This window comes from Eretmochelys imbricata, chromosome 2 (assembly GCF_965152235.1).
Source record: "Eretmochelys imbricata isolate rEreImb1 chromosome 2, rEreImb1.hap1, whole genome shotgun sequence".
Classification (NCBI taxonomy): domain Eukaryota; kingdom Metazoa; phylum Chordata; order Testudines; family Cheloniidae; genus Eretmochelys; species Eretmochelys imbricata.
The window spans coordinates 115,882,568-115,904,670 of NC_135573.1; the positions used below are offsets into that span (position 1 = coordinate 115,882,568).

Below are 22,103 nucleotides of genomic sequence, written 5' to 3' on the forward strand. Positions count from 1 at the left end.
GCCCTGAAGTTGGCACTCTCAGTTGTGAGCCACTCCAGATAGCGTGACAAACTCCTAATTAGCTTTCTTAAAATCCCAGGTAGGTAATTTTCTATGACCTTCAATCTTACTTTGTCCTTGAAAAATAAGAAGTGTAGGGAAATGATCATTCCCCATTGCTTCTTCCTTATATATTTCCCAGGGGCATTTACTTGCAATATCTGCTGTAATAATTCCCAGATCCAGGAAAAACTGCCATCTGCTGTATTACACTAGTAGGAGTGCCATCATCTAAAACCATTAGATTGTTTTAATCAATTAAGTTTTCTAAGCATGTACCATTTTTATCTGTTGTCTTACTTCCCCACAAATTTATGACGACTGTTTAGGTCACTGCATATAATATATGGTCTTTTATAATTCTTTGCTATTTCTTGTCGCTCCAAGCTTCCTAATTTCCCACACGGGTTATAGATATTATAAATCCTTAAAGATGTATATTTCTCCTTCTGCATTGGGATCTCAACAGCATCATATTGTAAGCTTACTTCTTTGTTCTCTGCTACTATGTAGTTTAATCCTTCCCTTACGGCAGTATAAAACCATCTTCTTCCTACTTTTCGGTCTTGTCTGAAGACAATATATCCTGGAATTTTAAAAGCAAGCTTTTTAACCAACCATGTTTCCTAAATACATATGATATCTGGTTTAGTTTTCATTTCCGGGATATTTTCTTTTAGTTCTTGACGATGTGCTATCCAGCTGTGCGCATTCCAACAAAAGATTTTGATCCCCATACTAGTCATATTTCACCATTAGCCTCATTCAAAATTGCATGAATACAGTCCATTGATAAATTGCTAACATACAAGTATTTTTCTGCTGCCCTTGCTATAATTTTCATTTTTTCTGATTTTTCTGATTTTGATGTAGTTTATCACCTCTATCATAAATGTACAAAACCTTTCTATTGTATTATAGCCTATTCTTTACACAGTGTTTATCATATTCTTTATAAAATGAGTCTGTCTGCATTTCCCCTTCTATTGTGCTCTTTGTCTCTTCCTTCTCCACCTGATGCTTTGAGAGTCTCCTTATAGCTTCCACATAAGAGATGTTATTTTTGTCTTTTTGTATCTCTTTTTAGTTTGTCATGCAGCAATACTCCCTCTATATGCTAATCTGTGATTACCACTGCAGTTACTATATATGACCTATGTCCATTCTATACAATTTTCATAGGAATGCTCTCCCCTACATTCACTGCATCTTGTTTCCCCTTTACAACCAGTTGCTACATGCCCATGTCATTGGCACTTAGAACACTTTAGGAGAGGGAGGATATATGGCTTCGTTCTGAGTATCTGAAACCCTAGTGCTTCTTTCTCATTCTGGCAGGTCTACACTTAATATGCTGCATTGGCGCAGCTGCACCCGTGTGAGTGTCTCCCATTGGCCTAGTTAATCCACCTCCCTGAGAGGCAGTAGCTATGTCAATGGGAGAAGCCCTCCAGCGATGTAGTTCTACCTCCACGGAAGGTTAGGTTGGTACAACTACATCGCTAAGGGTGTAGATTTTTCACACCTTTGAGCAACATAGTTATATTGATATAAGTCTGTAGTATAGATCTGGCCTCAAGTAGAGTCCCTCTCTTAAATGTAATCAGCACTGCTTCTGATGGCTTGCTTTCTGCTAATTTACTAATTACTAATTTATTTACTACTATCTAACCCTTCTGCCAGGTGGACCCAGCAGCAACCAGGGCCGGGTTCAATATCTAGGGGTTCCTTTCCATCGATACAACACAGAATTGGCTCAAGTCTCCACCCAGTAACCTGGGAAAATTACACACCACCCCAGGCGCCTCTGAGAGGCAATACTTCCCCACTCGCAAGCACAGAGTCCGAGCGTAGAAAAGAAACTTTTAATAAAAGGAGGGAAGTAACTCGGAGTTACGTTGGGAAAACACAATAAACAGGGTTCATAAACATAAACCACGAGTAAAAGACCCACCCGTGAGTAGGTTGGGCAGTGCCCTTTCCCCCTCAGGTTCTCAAGTCCAGCAACCCAAAAGTCCCTTTCACATGCCTGACCCTTCTCTGCACCCCACTCACAGTTGCTCTCCTTGGTCAGTGCAGGCCCAGACTTCAGGGGTGCATCTGCAGAGTTCACCTCCCACCCTGAGTGTGGAGTAAAGAGGCATCTTACTCACTCCGCTGGCTCCTCATTGGCCACCTGATCACTGCTCTCCTCGCACTCCACCACCAGCCACCCAGCTGGCTGCTTGTCGCACCTCTCTGCCGTCACCCTGCTGGCCGCTCATCATGCCTCTTCACTGCCACCCTGCTGGTCACTCATTCACCAGCTGACTGTCAGTCACCTTCTGCCTCTCTGCTGTGACCTCTGCACATCAGTCTCTCAGTGATTTTCAGCTCTTTAGTAGGCTGGGCAGAAACACTGCCCCATCTCAAGTGATTTCAGCTCTCAGTGATTTTTAGCTCTTAGCAAGCAGGGCAGAAACACAGTCCTACCACAACTGGTTTCAGCTCTGATTGAGCAATGAAAATAACAAGAGATTCCTAATGAAGCCTATTTAGCTCTATTCTTTGAATAGTGGGGAAGAACAGGTTAAGCCAGTCCAGAGGGGGCAGAGTTGTGCAGTCTCCTGACCAGGACTTCTGTCCCCACCACTCTTACTTTCACAGGGCTTTGGCAGTCAAACCCCTGGTTCAATGAGGTCCTCTTGACTCTTCTCCCCCCCCCCCCCCCCCTTTTGGAACAGGTTAAGCACAGTCCTGCTTCCCTGCATTCCCACAATAATCACAACATTAATAACAGCATTTCACTACCCCTACATTCAGTACTAACGTGATTTGTGACTCTCACCAGCCAAGTTGATTACAATGAGAAAAACACCGCTCCATCTGCCGAATATCTAAGCAAAGCAGGAGCAAATTGTATTTACATAACCACACCCAGAGTCTCTCCCCCTCCCAGCTAGCTGTCAGGGAAGCATTCATTCAGAACCTGATTACAACTACTTTACCTTCTACTATGCTTTTGGCAATCTCATCATTGGTCAATTCTAATGGCACTTCATATATTACTCCTTTCATTTCAAATACTTTGGTAGCTGGCAACTCATTTTAACTTTCCCTAACATTTTAAGGTTTAGCAGTTTGTCCGCTTGCTCTTTGTTCTTATATTCAACTGAAAGATCCCCATCTCGCAGCCTCCTGGCTCTTAATATATCACCTGTGCTTTTTTTATCCAGTCAGCTACTTTCACAGGGTTAACATCACCTAATCTTATTTCTTTGGCTGAGGAATCTTAAAGTTATAACATTTTGGTTTATTTCTTTCCTTAGCTTTGCTTTTTTGCTGATATCATCATCTGGTTCTGATTTTTCTCTTTTCTTTTTTCTCCTGCTTTGTATCCGTTCTCCCTTTCTAAGAGGCTCTTCTTCAGTTTCCAGAGTGACCTCATTTGGGATCAGAAAACCATCTCCCACAAAAAAACCCAAAAAACAAACAAACAAAAAGCCTAACCCTTTTTCAGCCCCGCTCCTTCAGCCCAGTATAGGCACATCCTGGGGAGCAAAAGCATGTGACCTCAGAGAGCCTTAAAAAATACTATGGAGGATGTAGCGAGTTATAAAATTGTTTACGTGCAGAATGTCTTTCTTAACCTTGCTAGTTGGAGCACTCAGTAAGTAAATAATATTTAGCATTTATAACTGCTTTTTTTCTTCAAAACCCGTTATAAATATTAACTAATAAGTCCTGTAAGCTAAGCACTATTATCTGTAGGGGGAACTGAGCCAGAGAGGCTCAAGTGCATTTCTACTCTGTAAAGTGCCCTAGCAGAAATGGCATTGTCGGGTTATGTGTTTATTGCATCACAGTAAGCTGGGATGACTAACTTTTCTCCAGCATTGACGTCAATGAAGTTTATTCCAGATTTACACCAGCGTACTTTGAGAAAATTATTGTGCCTTATGTCCTTCCAGTTGGAGAATGACTATTATTCCTGGGGGGAAAGATGACAGTTTCTGAATCCAGTTTGTTTATTGGAAAATCAGAAGAGTTTTCCTCAGGTGAACTCTCTCTCTTAGTACACCAGATGCTGATAAGATTAATTGATACTAATTCTTATTAACAGGTTTCAGAGTAGCAGCCGTGTTAGTTTGTATGCACAAAAAGAAAAGGAGACTAAGGTGCCACAAGTACTCCTTTTCTTAATTCTTATTGGAATTACTTTTTACAACATTGTGGGAAACTAAGCAGTCTATATACACAGCACCAAATTCTGTTCTTTAATTATTCCCACTTTACACCAGGGTAACTCAGCCCAGAATTTGGCCCAGAGTGTGCACCTTGTATTAATTCTACTTTCAGAATTAAATGGCAGAATTTTATTTTTTTGAAGAATGGTGCAGCTTAACCTGTCTCCTCGCCCTTCTGCTCCTACCATTCATCATGTTCTGAGTTATGGGAGCTCCTTGAATCCGTGCACCGTGAGTTTTATTTAACATGGATGCACTGTACTGACATCCACAGAGCACTCATTAAAACTCCCTAAATTCTGTTCCAGCAGGTGCTGAGTACTGTGTAAAGCATGAGACTAGTTCTTCAAAGACTTCTAACAACCTTAAATCAAGTAGATTGCCTCGGCAGCATGTATTGTCCTCTGATCATAGAACTAAGAGTTCTTGTCACTCCTAAACTCACATGGCTTGCTGCTGCTGAGAGACATGAGTGGCTTTTCTTTTTTCCCCAGAGATCAACACATTTTTCTGTCTTGTATTGACAAAGACATCCTGTGCCTACTGGGAGTGATTAAGTCTTTATTAAATGTCTGAGGGATGTTGCTGATTTAGCAGTACAATCTGTTTGCCATCTCAATCTCCATATGGTATTTTGCACACACAACAGCTAGGTTGTAATAACTCAGTATCTTTTGTTTGCTATGATTATCAAAAAGGCTTGGCACTCACTTGTGGTGGATTACATGCTGATTCTCTCAATCTCCTTTCACTCATGGAAGGTGGATCCCCCTATCTGAGACTGCCTCTGTAGCTACTGTGTCCCTTGGCAGGCCCCTTCTTTTCTGATCCCCTGTGCCTCAAGGGGTCCCCAAAGAACTGTGCTGGAGGTGCTGGGCCTTTTCTCTTCTTCTCCTACCTCTTCCAACTAAACTTACCTCAACCCCATTCCCACTCCTCTGCCTCTTTTGAACAACACTCCATTGAATCTACTGTCATCTCCTACTCCATTTAGCTGTTGTCTACCGTCTTCCCCTAACTCCTTCTCAACTTCCTTCATCTTTCATCTTTACACCTTAATCTCTCACTCTTCTTTATCCCACCATCCCCCAGCTCTATCTTTGGTGACTTCAACTTCCATATTGATGTCTCTTTTGACCCATTGTCTCCTGCCTCTTCACCCCCTTTTCTTTTGATATTTAAATTTGAATCCGCACTCTTCCTCACCAAAACAGCCACTTGCTTGACCGTGTCTTCCTTTAAACGCTGCACTTTCTCTACCTTCTGTCTGCCCACCACCACCTCATCTCCTTCATCATCACCAACTTGCCTCCACCAAATCTTTCCATAACTTCTTAATCCATCATTGTCAGTGACATCTCACCTCCCTCTCTTCCACTGACTTTTTTTGTTGAATCCCTCCATTGCTGTCTCTTTTCCATCTGTGATTTTTTTTGTTCTGCCTTGTCTATATGAGAAAATTGCAGAGATTTAACTTAAACCTGTTTTTAAACCAATTTAGTTTAAACCAGTACAGATCCTTGTGTGGACGCTCTTTTTTTATTCAGTTTAGGAATGGCTTATTTCAGGTTAGCTTACACTGTTTCCTAATCAATTTAAGCTCAACTGAACTCAGTCACCTTTAAACCAAAATAAATGTGTCCCTAATAGGGGTTTGCACTGGTTTAACTAAATCAGTTTGAAATCAGACCTATAGTTAAACCAATGCAACTTTCACATGTAGACAAGGTTTTCCTCTCTCCCACTGCAAAGTTTGTTTCACCAACTACCAACCTTGGTTCACCCCCAATATCTGATTCTTTTGCCCCTGCTCATGTGTTGCTGAGTGCCATCTCCTCAAACACTGCACTTGTCTCAGCAACCCTATCCTTGCACCTCCTGACCAACAGATCTGGGCAACAAATTGAATAATTTAAACAAAAGTTGGCTATCTCTAGAGTTGGTAGTTAATTGATTTATGATTTACTGAAGTCACAGGGCCATTATCTCTGCGTGCCATAGTTTACAGTAGTTTTTATTGATATTGCTGATCTGATGGGCTGATTTTAATAGTTTAAAGTAGTTCAACTTTGTTGCCACATCGGTAATATGAATTTTCTTGGTAGTCAGTTGAGCTTTTGCACATCAAAGACATTTATTCTTAATTGTTCTTAATTAATACTGTTAAGTCAATGTTGGGGAGTTGGTCCTATGGTTCAACTCCAATTAAGTATAATAAAGGTTTAAATTAGCATAGAATATCAGGGTTGGAAGGGACCTCAGGTCATCTAGTCCAACCCCCTGCTCAAAGCAGGACCAGTCCCCAGCTAAATCATCCCAGCCAGGGCTTTGTCAAGCCTGATCTTGAAAACCTCTGTGGAAGGAGATTCCACCCCTCCCTAGGTAACCCATTCCAGTCCTTCACCACCCTCCTAGTGAAAGTTTTTCCTAACATCCAACCTAAACCTCCCCCACTGCAACTTGAGACCATTACTCCTTGTTCTGTCATCTGGTACCATTGAGAACAATCTAGATCCATCCTCTTTAGAAGCCCCCTTCAGGCAGTTGAAAGCAGCTATCAAATCCCCCCTCATTCTTCTCTTCTGCAGACTAAACAATCCCAGTTCCCTCAGCCTCTCCTCATAAGTCATGTGTTCCAGTCCCCTAATCATTTTTGTTGCCCTCTGCTGGACTCTCTCCAATTTTTCCACATCCTTCTTGTAGTGTGGGGCCCAAAACTGGACACAGTACTCCAGATGAGGCCTCACCAATGTCGAATAGAGGGGAAGGATCATATCCCTCGATCTGCTGGCAATGCCCCTACTTATACAGCCCAAAATGCCATTAGCCTTCTTGGCAACAAGGGCACACTGTTGACTCCTATCCAGCTTCTCATTCACTATAACCCCTAGGTCCTTTTCTGCAGAACTGCTGCCAAGCCATTCGGTCCCTAGTCTGTTGCAGTGCATGGGATTCTTCCACCTTAAGTGCAGGACTCTGCACTTGTCCGTGTTGAACCTTATCAGATTTCTTTTGGCCCAATCCTCTAATTTGTCTAGGTCCCTCTGTATCCTATCCCTACCCTTCAGCATATCAACCACTCCTCCCAGTTTAGTGTCTTCTGCAAACTTGCTGAGGGTGCAATCCACACCATCCTCCAGATCATTAATGAAGATATTGAACAAAACCAGCCCCAGGACTAACCCCTGTGGCACTCCGCTTGATACTGCTGCCAACTAGACATGGAGCCATTGATCACTACCCGTTGAGCCCAACGATCTAGCCAGCTTTCTATCCACATTATAGTCCATTCATCCAGCCCATACTACTTTAACTTGCTGGCAACAATACTGTGGGAGACCGTATCAAAAGCTTTGCTAAAGTCAAGGAATAACACATCCATTCCTCTCCCCTCATCCACAGAGCCAGTTATCTCGTCATAGAAGGCAATTAGGTTAGTCAGGCATGACTTGCCCTTGGTGAATCCATGCTGACTGTTCCTGATCACCTTCCTCTCCTCTAAGTGCTTCAGAATTGATCCTTGAGGACCTGCTTCATGATTTTTCCAGGGACTGAGGTGAGGCTGACTGGCCTGTAGTTCCCTGGATCTTCCTCCTTCCCTTTTTTAAAGATGGGCACTACATTAGCCTTTTTCCAATCTTCCGGGACCTCCCCCAATTGTCATAAGTTTTCAAAGATAATGGCCAATGGTTCTGCAATCACATCCGCCAACTCCTTTAGCACCCTCGGATGCAGCACATCCGGTCCCATGGACTTGTGCTCATCCAGCTTTTCTAAATAGTCCCAAACCACTTCTTTCTCCACAGAGGGCTGGTCACCTCCTCCCCATGCTGTGCTGCCCAGTGTAGCAGTCTGGGAGCTGACCTTGTTCATGAAGACAGAGGCAAAAAAAGCATTGAGTACATTTTCTTTTTCCACATCCTCTGTCACTAGGTTGCCTCCCTCATTCAGTAAGAGGCCCACACTTTCCTTGGCTTTCTTCTTGTTGGTAACATACCTGAAGAAACCCTTCTTGTTACTCTTAACATCTCTTGCTAGCTGCAACTCCAAGTATGATTTGGCCTGCCTGATTTCACTCCTGCATGCCTGAGCAATAATTTTCTACTCCTCCCTGTTCATTTGTCCAATCTTCCACTTCTTGTAAGCTTCTTTTTTGTGTTTAAGATCAGCAAGGATTTCACTGTTAAGCCAAGCTGGTTGCCTGCCATATTTACTATTCTTTCTACACATCGGGATGATTTTTTCCTGCAACCTCAATAAGGATTCTTTAAAATACAGCCAGCTCTCCTGGACTCCTTTCCCCCTCATGTTATTCTCCCACGGGATTATGCCCATCAGTTCCCTGAGGGAGTCAAAGTCTGCTTTTCTGAAGTCCAGGGTCCGTATTCTGCTGCTCTCCTTTCTTCCTGTTGTCAGGATCCTGAACTCTACCATCTCATGGTCACTGCCTCCCAAGTTCCCATCCACTTTTGCTTCCCCTGCTAATTTTTCTTGGTTTGTGAGCAGCAGGTCAAGAAGAGCTCTGCCCCAGTTGGTTCCTCCAGCACTTGCACCAGGAAATTGTCCCCTACACTTTTTCCAAAAATTTCCTGGATTGTCTGCACTGCTGTATTGGTCTCCAGCAGATATCAGGGTGATTGAAGTCTCCCATGAGAACCAGGGCCTGTGATCTAGTAACTTCTGTTAGTTGCCCGAAGAAAGCCTCATCCACCTCTTCCCCTGGTCTGGTGGTCTATAGCAGACTCCCACCACGATATCATCCTTGTTGCTCACACTTCTAAACTTAATCCAGAGACACTCAGGTTTTTCTGCAGTTTCATACCAGAGCGCTGAGCAGTCATATTTGCTCTCTTACATACAATGCAATTCCCCCACCTTTTCTGCCCTGCCTGTCCTTCCTGAACAGTTCATATCCATCCATGACAGTACTCCAGTCATGTGAGTTATCCCACCATGTCTCTGTTATTCCAATCACATCATAATTACTTGACTCTGCCAGGACTTCCAGTTCTCCCTGCTTGTTTCCTGGCTTCTTGCATTTGTGTATAGGCACTTAAGACAAATAGCTGATCGTCCTGCTTTCTCAGTATGAGGCAGGAGTCCTCCCCTCTTGTGCTCTCCTGCTCGTGCTTCCTCCCGGTATCCCACTTCCCCACGTACCTCAGGGCTTTGGTCTCCTTCCCCCGGTGAACCTAGTTTAAAGCCCTCCTCACTAGGTTAGACAGCCTACTTGCGAAGATGCTTTTCCCTCTCTTCATTAGGTGGAGCCTGACTCTGCCTAGCACTCCTCCTACTTGGAACACCATCCCATGGTCAAAGAATCCAAAGCCTTCTCTCTGACACCACCTGCATAGCCATTCATTGACTTCCACGATTCGACGGTCTCTACCTGGGCCTTTTCCTTCCACAGGGAGGATGGACAGGAACACCACTTGCGCCTCAAACTCCTTTATCCCTCTTCCTAGAGTCACGTAGTCTGCAATGATCCGCTCAAGGTCATTCTTGGCAGTATCATTGGTGCCCATGTGGAGAAGCAGAAAGGGGTAGCGATCCGAGGGCTTGATGAGTCTCGGCAGTCTCTCCGTCACATCGTGAATCTTAGCTCCTGGCAAGCAGCAGACCTCTCGGTTTTCCTGTTTGGGGTGGCAGAGAGATGACTCAGTCCCCCTGAGGAGGGACTCCCTGACCACCACCACCTGCCTCTTTCTCTTGGGAGTGGTGGTCGTGGAACCCCCATCCCTAGGACAGTGCATCTCATGCCTTCCAATCGGTGGAGTCTCCTTCTGCTCCCTTCCCTCAGATGTATCATCTAGTCCACTCTCTGCATTAGTACCTGTGGAGAGAACATGAAAATGGTTGCTCACAATTATGACAGTCTGTTACTCATTATACCTCTTTGGTACAGCAAAGGGGCCTTAAAATGAATGTAAGTATAATGTGTACCAAATTTCAGGTTCCTTCATGCCACCAGAGCAGAGTAATGGGGCCTTAAAATAAATGGAAATCAAGCCCTGAGTCAATTGCCAAATTGAATCATGAAATGGGGAATCAGTACCCAAAACCAGCATATGTAATGACAGCTCAATAAACAATACATGAGTGAGAGCAATTGGTAATTTATATTTGGAGCATTTAAAATGTAGATTAAATGTATTTTTTTTCAAAATGGAAGGAAAATAGCAACATCTTTATAGCACAAAGTACTGCATTTACTTGTAAGTGCTTGAAACAGGCTTCAGAGTGGTAATCAAGTGCTTTTTGCCATTGATTATCTTTAAAAGGAATCTTCAGATCTCAAATCCAGGGTGTAGAATTTGGAGTGTACACTTGTGAAGTGTTTTTCAGAGAAGAACTTGTACAGTAAAAATAGGAACTTATTTGGGTTAGGCACCCTCTGAGTGGTGGTTTGTTTGCTTTGCCAATAGTGCAGTTTTTTCTTTAGTAACCGTATCTAGGAAGTGTCTAATTTGCAAGTACATATAGAACACTCAAGAAAGTAGATTTAATTTAATTCTGAGCTGTTCAAAATTTAGTCGTGTTATGCTCTAAGTCTCCAATGGTTGATCGTCCTTTAATATAAACATCTTTTAAAGTTAGTGTCATTCTGTCCTGTAGGAAAACATGGGAGCCTGACTATCCAGGAAGTTGGTGAGAATTTTGGCATTACACCAGGTACCTGTTTTTCTTCTTCCATATTTTTAGAGTAGTCTGCTAGCATAGGATGTTGTTTGGTCTCTTGAGGGAGAAAAGTTTCTTTCTCCATATTTGCAGTGTGGTTCTCTGGGGTAGGATGTTGTCTGATCTCCTGAGAGAGAAAATTGTCTTTGCCATAAATCAGGCTGGAAGGAATAAAAAGAGATAAATATGCTGCTTCCATGCTTTGGCAAGTGAGGCTGTTGCTTTGAGTTTCTGTAAAAAGTAATCTTGTTCCAAACATATTGAATTACAGCTGTCCAGTTATAGAATTTCTAGTTGTTTTCTGTCTTTAAAACCTCGACAACTTGTTTTTGGTCTCCATGCTATAGTATTAAGTAGATATAAATACTAGGTGGACTTTTAAGATGTGCAACACTCAAGAAAGGACATTCACTTTTGTCAAGCAGGCTGGGCCTAACATAGATAATGGTGAGTTATGCCAACTTTTAAGGTATATAAAATGGGTTACAGGTTTAGCATTATTAGTATAAATAGGTGAGGTATTTGGATCCCTCATAGAAACATCAACAAGGAAAACTGAACATTCTTACTGGTTTGTCTCTGATTTGGTCATATTTACATGAAAACTAAATGAGACTTCTAAGATTTCTTTAAGGAATTGGAGAGGCTTATGTTTCAATCAGATAAGGCAGATGCCATCCCAAAAAAAAGAAATTTTGCATTCTTTATCATGGATTGTTATGCCCTGACTCTCTGGAGAATCTCTGACAGCTATTGCAAGTGGTTCAACACATAGAGAAAACAGAAGTGACAAAGGGGCACTTCTGCTTTGTACTGCTCCTTAAGGAGAAAATCCGTGCTTGGTACCTGTTCAGATAAAGGAATACACATAGAGAACAATAGAACCATTTATGGAAGTTATAAATTGATGTGCAAAATTAAATTTCTCCAATACTACAGAAAAATAAGCCTAAAAAATCCTATTAAAAGTTTTCTCTGCATCTAATGCTAGAAGGATGCTGTTAATCATTTGTATTATACGATAAAGTTTAGTATTCACCAAATGTTATGATTTGTTGCTCTCTCTGGAGTAAAGCTACATTGGTCAGTATGATTTGATAGTGGTAGGATCAGAGAGAGCTGATTTTGCCAGTATTTTATTGTGTAGCTTAATGAATGAGATTTGTCAGAATGATCTACAGACTTCTGGATTTTTATCTTTGTTCAGGAGTATAGTTATACTGGTTTCCAAACAGTAACTGGACAGTTTTCCCTTTTCAAAGAAGTTCTGGAACATTTCTTTGCTGCTTGTAACATTGTTGATCACTTCTTCCTTGACAACTTGTCCTCCCTTGATTTTTTTGTTCAGTATCCTCCCATTTTTCCTGCTTCTTTATCATCTCTTTTGATAGATGCTCCTCTTTCCCTCTCCCACTTTCTGTGGGGGTCCTACACAGTTCTGTCCTTGGCCCTCTTCTCTTCTTTCTGTATACCCTATCTCTAAGTGACCTTACCTGCTAGCATGGCTTTGAGTACCAATAAAAAAAATTTACCTTTCCACTTCTGATTATCTCCCTTCCTCTCTCCTTATTAAAGTGCTCATTTCAACCTCTTTGACAACATTCTTCAATGTCTCACCATCAACAAAAACTGAAAACTGAGCTCCTTGCCATTCTTTCAAAACCCTCTCTACCCCCCATGTTTCTGTCACTATTGAACACAGCACCATTCTCCCTGTCACTGAGTCCTGTAAAATAGGAGTCATCCTGGAATCTTCCCTTTACCTTTTACCCCATGCATTCAGTCAAGCTAGATTCTGATCCATGGTTCCCAAGGGTAAGGAGAAGTACCTTATCAGGGCAGGTGGGTATTCCTCTGATGTAAGGAAATCTTGGGTGGCATAAAGCCATAAATCTTATGGGTGGCATAAAGTGTAGATGCCTCCATGTCACCTACCTCTCTCCCCCTTCCTCCCAGATAGAGGGGGCATTCCTGGGCCAGTCAAGCTGTTGGAAATAATTTCCCTTCTAAGTTTATTAATGTTTACCATGACTCAGCTTCCACACAAGTATTTCTTTATTAGTCCAAAGGCCACTTGATGCTAATTACATCCAAAATACCAGTACAAGCATATATTTTATATTTTAACAGCAATACACTTACAAGCATTGGCCAAAATACTCACAACAGAATCAGGTTCGGGATATTCCTTCCCAACATGGTGTAACTACAAGGGGTAAGGAAAAAGCTCTGACCAAAAAAACTTCTGGAAGTCTTGCTTTTTATACACAACAACAAACCATGTTATTGCTGGTTGTTGGACTTTAGTCAAAGACCAAAAAGAGAATCTTAGGACTAAACTTTGCATCTGGTGCCCAGTCAGCCACGTTTTCTATATTTCTATTACTTCAGTTAAGACCATCAATAAGATAATGCTGGTATTTCCAGGATCACTTCACATTTAACGCAGACAACTCTTTGTTCTCATGATCTTATTCTTTTGGTCACATGCTTTGAGCCTATTGCTCATGCTAAAATTCCAACGCAGTTTAAAACCAGAGTTTACTTAGACCCAGTGTAGGGCCCATACTCCTAGGATTCATAGAATTTAAGGATGGAATATACCAATAGATGATCTGGTCTGACCTCCTGTATATCACAGGATGTTAAATTTCATCTAGTTACCCCTGTATTGAGCCCAAGAACTTGTGCTTGGTTAAAGCATATCTTCCTGACAGGCATCCAGACTTCATCTGAACATATCAAAAGATGGGGAATCCATCACTTTCCTTGGTAGATTGTTCCAGTGGTTGATCACCTTCACTTTTAAAAATATTTTAATTTGAATTTGTCTGGCTTCAGCTTTTAGCCATTTGTTCTTGTTATGTCTTTCTCTGCTATATTAAAGAGCCCTTTAGTACCCAGAATTTACTCCCCAGGTAGTTATACACCACAGTCAAGTCACCCCTTAATCTTTTTTTCCCCATAAGCTAAACAGATGGAGCCCTTTAAGGGTTTGTCTACATGGTGCACTAGTGCGCATCAGCTGGGGTGTAAATTCTAGTGTGCACTAGTATGCCATGCCCTAACTGTCCTTGTGGACCTTCTGGCATGCACTAAAAATTACCTAGTGCATTTTGACACAGTACTGTTTGAAATGGGATTACACGAACACACACTGTCAGTGCTCACCAGCAGGGTCTACACAGACAATTAGTGTGTAACATGCTGGAGCACACTAATGCACCATGTAGACAAGCCCTTAATCTTTAATTATAAGGTATTTTCTCCAGCCCTTGAATCATTTTTGTGACTCTTTTTTGCACTTCTCCAATTTTTCAGCATCCTTTAAAAAATGTGGACACCAGAACTGTACATAGTATTTCAGTATCAATCTCCCCAATGCCATACACAGAGGTAAAATCACCTCCCTACTTCTACTCACTACTTCCCTATTTATACATCCAAGGATTGCTTTTGCCCTTTTTGCCAGAGTGCTTTTGTTGAGTTGCCTGTCCATTATGTCCCCTAAATCCTTTTCATAGTCAGTTTCCAGCATATAGTCCTCCATTCTATAGGCATGACCTGCATTTCTTGTTCCTAGATGTAGGACTTTGCATTTGGCTGCATTCAAGTGAACTTCTCTTCTATATGGAGGGAAGGGATTGAATGTTGGGGAGGAATGGAAAGGAGCATCAAAGAATAATTAACATTTTAATTATATAATATCTTTCATATAAATAAATCCCACAACGTCTTAAAGAATTATTTAAATGATAAAATATAATAGAGCAACTTCATAATTACCTAGTAGAAGAAGGGAAATATTAAGAGGCAGAGCATAAGGGAGGTAATAACAGGTAGTGAGATAGAGCAGCATTTCTCAAACTGGGGTCTGTGGACACCCTGGGGGTCCACGAGGGCACTCCAGGGGCCCTGCGGGCCCCGCTGATCAACTCTTCCCCTTTCCTCCCAGTGCCTCCTGCACGCTGGGAAACAGCTGTTCCCAGCATGCAGCAGGCACTGGGAGTGAGGGGAAGGAGCAGGGACGGGATGCGCTCAGGGGAGGGGACGGAAAGAGGCAGGGCAGGGGTGGCGCGGAGGTGAGGAAGGGAAGGAGTGGGGGTGGGGCCTAGGGCTGAGTGGGGGGCTTAGGGGTCTGAAAAATTTTAAATCAAAATGAGGGTCCACAGGTTGCTAAAGTTTGAGAACTGCTGAGATAGAGAGTTAGTAAGGATAATAGCTGCAGTGAGGCTAGTCACCTGGTGAGAGCTGCAGAGGAGGTGGTTGCACTAGCAATGGGGAAATGGTGGGCAGGTAGGACAGAGGAATCAAATTTTAGATGAATTAAGAAGGCCGCCTTTTCCAAATCCAAATAACTAAGCATGTATCAAAAAGTCAGTTATTTTCTTTTGTTATTGAATCCAAGTACAAAGTAGATCATTCCTCTTAGTTTCTATAAAACTATAAATACTGCACTTGATATCATCTGTGTTAGGGGAAAAAAAGTTCACTAATTATTAAGAATTTGAAAAATATCCAGTGATATGTGACACACTGAGAGTGTAAAATAAACATTAAGTACTGACAACCATGTCACTTACATTAATTCTAAGCCATAATCTTGGTCCTCATTTACGAAAGAATGATGGTGCTTCTGTTAAGAGTTAAGAAGGGGATGGGGGGAATGACTATTTTTAGTGTCCTAAATTGTAGTTGGATTTGAAAGAGCAACATTAGAGACACACATCTTTTTGGATGGATATTCTAGCACATTGTTTATCAGCCATTAGAAGGGTACAGGCTAGTGCAGAAAGTGCAGATTAAAAAATAATTAAAACCAGTTTTCTGCATGTGGAGTCGGCCAGAAACTATGAGTGAGTAACTGTCTAAACAAGCACTATTTTCTGAACTTCATTCACCTTCTGGGTATCTCATGGGGTTTTTTTGTGTTTAAATAATATTCATATCTGCTTCTCTACTTTCTTTCACTTCAGTTCTGTTTTATTTAGGATATAGTGAAAAATCACGGGGCACAATCATGTGCCAAGTATCAAAATGGACCAAAATTCAGTATTGGCAGATAAAAGCAGCTGCAGGTCACTTAAGAGGGTGTGTGTAGTGTAATGGAAGAGAATTCAACCATGGAAAAAATATTCCAGTATTCCATCATTAAAGCAGCTGTTAAATTAATAGACAGGAAACTCTCTCTTTATGATCCTTGAAATCTTCAATCTATATTATGCTATTCTTTGTAACAACATCTAACTGTATAACTGAAAGGCCCTGTTTATGAACTTTATAACACAGTACATTACAACTGAGAGTAAATTATCTGAAAGCAAATTCTGTATCATTAGATGTAATCATAAGAAGCTAAATTGTTGGAGCTGACAGACTCCTTACAGAGTCTTCACAACTATCACAAATTGCCAGGCAGCAGCCAATCAATAGCAGCTGTTGAAACTTACTTCTGAAGAGGCTAATTGTTCACCATAGAGGTCAAAGTTCCACAGGAGTGGTGGTCAGCAATTGATAGTGAAAATGGTGAAAATTGCAATCCTAATGAAAATAAATTTCCACTAGAAACAAAAATAAGTGTACACGTACTCTGAGATTGTGCTTTTCTCACTGTTGTACCATCTTTTCGGCTGTCAAACTCATAATATTTTGTGGGTGGCAAAATGATGTCATTTAATTCAACAGCTTGTAGTAATTTCCACTCACAGCCCTTCATGAGAGGTACAAATTACTGAAGAAAGAGGGATATAAGCTTACATATGGCAGTATCACTTTTCTTTTCCATTGAGATCACAATATCCTTCTTTCTAGCTGAATGACAATTGTGCTGTCACTAAAATTACATCATGCTATCTTCCCTCAGAGGACATGGTTTATGATTCAAGGGACAGCTGTCAAAATATACTCTACTATGGGCTTTGGAAATCTCTTAGGTACATACACATGAGTTTCAGAGTAACAGCCGTGTTAGTCTGTATTCGCAAAAAGCAAAGGAGTACTTGTGGCACCTTAGAGACTAACCAATTTATTTGAGCATAAGTTTCTAAGATGCCACAAGTACTCCTTTTCTTTTTACACATGAGTTTGTTCTTTTTTTAGAAGGGTAACTATGGATTATAGCAAAAGTGGAATGTAAATTGGAATCCTACATGTAAATAGCAAGTTGTAGAATAAATCCAAGATATAAATATCACTGATTAATGTGACTAGTGTTCTTCTACCCTCTGGGTACCCGCATTTTAGGTGTGCGTGTGCCCATATGCTTTCCATGGGAGACTTTTCATAGCAGTGTCTGTGGGTCCAGGCTTGTGTCCTATATATTCTCATGGGCCGAACCAAGGGCATATAGGGGAGGATGGACCCACTGCCGCTCAAGCTCCTTCTCAACTGCCTGTGGCTAGAGATAGAGCCTTGCAGTGTCCATTCACTTTTTAATCTTACCTTTTTTAATTGCATTTAATTAATTTTATTGTTCCTCATACATGCTGGGGGCTGCCCCCCATATCTTTTGTCTTTGCAGTACACACACACAATCCAACCTACACCTCTTCTTGTCTGTGGCCTTCTCTTTCTGGGGTATGCCCAGAACCTGAGGCTTCAAACCCTGAGAGATCTGTGACAGGTCTTTCTCCTTAGCGATGGACGTTCCAGCTGCCTCCATTGTCTCAGAGAGTCCAACATTCTATCCGAGTGCAAGGTCTCAACTGGATTTAAAAGCAGATCTAGGAAGCTGAGGGAGGGCAGGTTGCAGCTTATGGAGCATTTTTGGCAACCTGCTACTACTTTGGAGCCTGATTTTCCCTCATACTTCAGCCTTTTTCAGCCTGAGCGTCCCAGCAACTTCCATGGCTCCAGTGCCTGCAACCAGACACCAGGAGGCTGCTTCAGAGACTTTGAAACCTTCTAGGAAGAAAAGAACTAGATTCCCCCAACAGAGTTCCTAAGAGGTAGGAAATGTCACCCTAAAAGTCAGGGAGAAAGGAGACCTTGTATCTGCGTATGGGTACTGCCGAGGCTCCTACATCCTCCGTTACCAAGATCCCATACCTATGAAGAAAACCTTCAGCGCTTCATGCATTGAAAAGTCTCTCAGAAAACAGCCCCATTCAGAACCAGCTCTGATACTCTTCTCAGTCCTCCAAACACAGGAACTCCTAGAAGAAACCACCTTCAACCCTGACCCCAGCACTCACTTCTGCTGGTACCAGTGTACCCCCGCAGTGGCTGAGATGAAGGCCCTGCTGCCAGTACTGATGCAGCTGCCAGTCCCAACTTGACTGCCGATACTGATGCTGCCACCAGTACCAATACCTTTTCCCTGACAACACTTGAAACAGAGGATAACACCTCTTCAGACTCAAAGATCTCTGTCTAACTTTCCACTGTCTTTCTGTTTGAACTTCCCTCCCCTGAGAAGAATCCCGAGGAAGAGACCCCAGGAACCAGTTGACAACTGACCCAACAACCTCCATGGCAGGAGTACCCTTCCCTTATGCCTCACCACATTGGGTCTTCTGGAAACCTTGGGTCCCATACGAAGACCTGTTCTAGAGGGCACTCTCATGATCACCGGTGCCCCAGGAGGACTCCCCTTCCTCAAAAGAACTCTCTAGAAGAACAAGAGCTGAGAGTGGAGGAAGAGGTAGGGCCATCTAATACGTCCTCTTCCTTACCAGATGAGGCAGTTATGACCCTCTCCCCTGTCCTATGTGCATGACTTCAAAGTCTTCCAAGGACTCATGAAGAAGGTTGCCAAATCCTTACAGATGCCCTTGGAAGAGGTGCAGGAACCACAGCATGCCCTGGTAGATATCCTCTATACCGATTCCCAAAACAATATAGCCTTACCTGTTAATGAGGCTTTGCTGTCACAAGCCTGGGCAATATGGCAAATGCCAGCCACTGTCCCACCAACTTGCAAGAATGCAGAAAATAAATATTGTGTACCTACCAAGGGCTCAGAATACCTCTTCTCCTATTCCACCCCAAATTCCCTGGTGGTTGATGTTGTAAATGAGAGAGACAGACAACATTGCTCCAGATCAAGTCCTCATGACAAGAAACTGAAGCACCCGGACCTTCTCAGCTGCAAAGGCTGTTCTTCAGCTGCATTACAATTCAGGATAGCTGGCCACCAGACCCTAGTGGCAAAGCAGAACTACACAAATTACAGCAAGTTCTCTCATTTTATTGCTGCTTTACCACAAGACCAGAAGGACCAGTTTCAGGCTCTCATCACTGAATGTCAGATGACTGCCAAAGCCTCTTTGTGAGCCTCTTTGGATGAGGCCAAAAACTAATTTCTTTCTATGGCATCCACTATAGTTATTCACTATGCTTCATGGCTATTCTCCTTTGGACTTTGTAGGGAAATCCAGAATACAGTAGAGGATCTTGCCTTTGAAGACTTAAGCTCTTCAGCAATGCCACAGATTAATTCCTTCACACAGTAAAGGATTCTAGAGTGACCCTTTGATCTCTGGGCATCCACATCCCTGCAACCAAAAGAAAAAGTAGAGGTCACAGATAGCCCAATGTTCTCAATTAATCCAGTACCAAACCTTCCAAAGATCTGTAGAGCCACCCAACAAGGTCCCATCATCTGCTATCACCTTGCAGTCAGCAGCTTCTTCTGACCTTTCTTTTGACCCTTCTGTTGAGGGTCACAAGTCAGTCCACAGTCGGGATCTGATGCAGCACCACCACCCCTGCCTCCCACCCACCCTACAGAGATCTCTCCTATTTCAAGCTTTATTGGGAGTATATTACATCAGGCTATGGCATTCATGTAATTTCCAACCCCACTCCAACCTCCATTCAGCTTCCTCTTCCCTTTTCAGGGGCTCTCACAAAGATCTCCTAAGACAGGAGGTACAAACCCTCTTGCTCCTGGGGGTGATCCAACCAGCTCCTCCTTCTTTCATCGGAAAAGGGTTCTACTCCAGCTGCTTCCTGGTATGCAAGCAAAAAGGAGGATGGAGACCAAGACTGAACACATTCATCCAAACGTGGAGGTTCAATATGGTAACCCTCGCCGCAATAATACCATTATTAGCTCCACAAGGCTGGTTTGTGAGCCTTGACTTTCAGGATGCATATTTTCAGGTAGCAATACATCCAGCTCACAGACACCGCCTCCAGTTCATCATCACCAATGACCGCTGTCAGTACTAAGTGCTTCCCTTTTGGCCTCTCAACTGACGTGGGAGTCTTCACAAAGGTTATCTCAGTTGTCATGGCCCATCTGTGGCAAATGGGAAAAGTCACCTTCCTCTATCTCGATGACTGGCTCCTCAAGGGTTGTTCCCTCCATGAGGTACAGTCAGCAGCAACAAGGACCTAGCACATTTCTACTCTGTGGGACTCTGGTTCAATGCAATCTTTGACATCTGTCCAACACATCAACTTCATAGGGGTCACCTTGGACTCCACAACTGCCAGGGCATACTTCTCCAGGGACAGTTTTGTCATGATGTCCAACCTCCTCTCCACACTACAGCAGAATCCTCAAACCATTAGAAGGACCTGACTTCAGATTTTGAGCCATGTGGCAGCCTGTACTCTTGTAACATCTTATGGCAGTCTGCACTCTCTGTGCCCAATGCTCAGAGTTCTCAACTCTCTCAATTGGTGGAGGGTGTCACAGTCCTTATCGCCAGACTGGCACCTCCTCCTTGTCATGATGGGGATTAGCTCAAGGCCAACGCCCACATCTGCGGTCTGCACACTGGCACTCTGTCTCTTTTCCCGCCTACAGCTCCTCTCTCAGCCAGAACCGCAGGGTCCTCATCTTGACTGAGCCATCCGGCCGTGTCATTGTCTGTGGTTCCCCACTTCCTGGGGAGAGTATCTCTGTCCAACAGTCCAGCTACTTCCCTAGTGGCGAGTGAGGGGGTCCCAGGCCCAACCACTACTCTGGGCCCCAACCCAAGGACCCTGTAAATAGCAGCCTCCTATTGCTCCTCTGTAACTCTGTCAATACTGCTCTATTTCCCTCGGCCACTTCCCCACAGCTCCAGTACCTTCTTTGCCCTCAGCTCAGGGCACTCAGCTGCTCAGTCCTAAGAACCAGCCACTGCTCTGTCCAAGGTGCTTACAGTTCTCTCAGCCCTCCAGGGATACAATCCTTAGTCCCTGGGCTCCCAGCAGCAACTGAACTATTCTTCCCTGCAGCTCCCTTTTATATGGACCTGCTGGGCCCTAATTGGCTGTTCCTCGCAGTCTGGCTGCTTCCCAGGCAGCCTTCCCACGGCTCTGTTAGTCCCTTCTCTGCCAGTGTGGGGTTGACGCCCCATCACAGAGGGATCCCCGCAAGGTTTGCCTGGGAGTTCCATTCTCTCATACCCCCCACAAAGATAAGCACCACAGATGTCTCCCTACTAGACTGGAGAGCTCACCTCCAGGACCTCATAGCACAAGGCAGATGGATCCCTGAGGTGTCTGCTCCTCACATCAATCTACTTGAGCTCAGAGCAGTTCAGTACATATGTGACCACTTTCTACCCAAGATTCAGGGTCACTTAGTCAGAGTCAAGAGATAAACAGAAAAACCATGTACTAAATAAACCACCAAGAGGTCCTTGTGCACAGAGGCAATAAAACTTTGGAACTGGGGCATAATGCACCAAATTGACATCTCAGTGGCATATCTACCTAGTCAGCAAAACACCATAGCAAACATTTCTCCAGCACCTCGAATGGGAGTTGAGTGATCTTATCCTACAGAAGATTCTCACCTGGGACATCCCAAAGATAGATTTATTTGCGACACCATCCAACATGAAATACCAGTGATTTTGCTTGATGGGAGGACACAACCACAAATCTTTAGGGGACACCTTCCTTACCAGTTGGCCTTGAACTCTGCCATATGCTTCTCCCCCAACACCATTGCTCCTCAAGGTCCTAAACAAACTAAAACAAGAGAAAACGGTAATCATCCTGACCAAGGGCAGGTAAAGTTCCTGGACCTGATACACCTGTTGGTGACTACCTTTTCACTTCCCTCTGACAGCTGACCTACTGACCCAAGAATTGGGCACAATACGCACACCACAATGCCCATTTCTCCATGCTATATCTCAAGGCTTGGCTCCTTGATGACTCTTGGGTATAGAAATCAGTAGCTGTTTTGAAGCACAGAATGTGCTGCTGAATAGC

The 22,103-nt window shown here is 43.2% G+C and overlaps 1 long non-coding RNA gene across 1 annotated transcript; it reads right to left on the reverse strand.

The window, feature by feature from the left end:
• Nucleotides 1–19,141: 19,141 nt before the first annotated feature.
• Nucleotides 19,142–21,845, reverse strand: LOC144260483 (uncharacterized). Its single transcript, XR_013345024.1, has 3 exons — nucleotides 21,791–21,845; nucleotides 19,823–20,187; nucleotides 19,142–19,438 (listed from the first exon to the last, which is right to left on the reverse strand). It is a non-coding gene; the product is annotated as an uncharacterized LOC144260483 (long non-coding RNA).
• Nucleotides 21,846–22,103: the final 258 nt, after the last annotated feature.